The sequence below is a fragment of the Triticum dicoccoides genome, chromosome 6B (genome assembly GCF_002162155.2).
Source record: "Triticum dicoccoides isolate Atlit2015 ecotype Zavitan chromosome 6B, WEW_v2.0, whole genome shotgun sequence".
NCBI lineage: Eukaryota > Viridiplantae > Streptophyta > Magnoliopsida > Poales > Poaceae > Triticum > Triticum dicoccoides.
In genome coordinates, this window is record NC_041391.1 from 642,803,422 (window position 1) to 642,804,816 (window position 1,395).

Below are 1,395 nucleotides of genomic sequence, written 5' to 3' on the forward strand. Positions count from 1 at the left end.
GCACAGGCGCGTGGCCGACGCACGCCGGTGCATGCCCGGCCACCTCCTGCTTGCCGCTTCGCCTGGCTTCTTCGGGAGACGCCACGCGGCCCCCTCGGACTCCTCTCACTCTCCCTGTGCTCCTCCCCCCTCCTCTGTTTCTCTCTTTCGCGAACGCCGAGCGGATCCCGTCGCCGCCGTTCGTTGCCGCCGTGGCCACAGCCACTGCCTCGCCCTGCCGATGCTCTCAGAGGCTCTGCCGCAACCTCTTCTCACTCCTCTCCGAGCTACACGAGCTAGGACGGCCCCAAGACGATGCATGTGGCCTTCTTCCCCGACCACGGCCGTCGGATGTCGCCGCCTGATTCGCCGCCGTCTCCGCCTCCCCGAGCCCGCCAAGTTCTCCGTTGGAATCCCAGTGAGCTCATGGACCGAATCTGCCTCTTCCCCGCTTCGATTTCTTGTCGTAGCCACCGCGCCTCTCTCACCCGATAGCGCTGCTGCCAAAGCTCACCGGTGATGACGCTCCGGTGACCATTTGGTCCCGGGCATGCGTCCAACGCCCTTGCCGCACCGCGTAGACGCCGTAGGTGCTAACCTCGCATGGCCAAGGCCGTTGTAGCCTCGACCCCGAGCTCGCTCGAGCTCCGGCCGCCGCCCAACTCGCTGTCGCCGTCGCTACGGGCCACCCCAGATCCATTCGCTGCCACCAGTGGATGCGCCACTCCTCCAGCTCCTAGTAGAGCCAAACCCCGTCGTAAACCACCGTCTATAGCGCCGCCCCGACCAACTCCGATGAGTTCCCGCCGCTGCTATGGTCGCCGGCGTCACCTGCTGACGTGGCGCCATTAGCTTAGATGCTAAACTCGTTTAGTTAGTGGCTGTGTCGATGACATGTGGGTCCCCGGGCCCAATTAGTTTAGTCTAACTCCCTGTTTAGGTTAGTGCTAATCTGTGTGGACCCCACGTGTCAGCTTTGACTTTGGTCAAGTCAACGTTGACCGGTCCCACCTGTCATACACCCAAACCAGCCTGTGACACTGACGTATGGGTCCCACAGGTCAGGCTTGACCTGGCCGACCCAGTTGACCTGCTGACGTCACACCTATGTCATGCTGACGCAGTAACTTATTTTCTGGATTTATTCTTATATAGGAAATCCCTGAAAATGTTGCAAACTTCAAAAATTCAAAGTAATTCAACCGTAACTCCAAATCAAACAAATTATATATGAAAAATGATCAGAAAAATCCAATCTATCCATCTGAACTGGTTTCATGCATGGTTAAACAATTTAACCTTGTTGTTTAGATGAAACAAGTTAATGCACCATTATAACCTCTTAAAATGGGTTTGCATTTGAATCTTTGGTTCAAATGGACTCATCTCAATCTGTTCTAGCTTGCATTAGCCAAA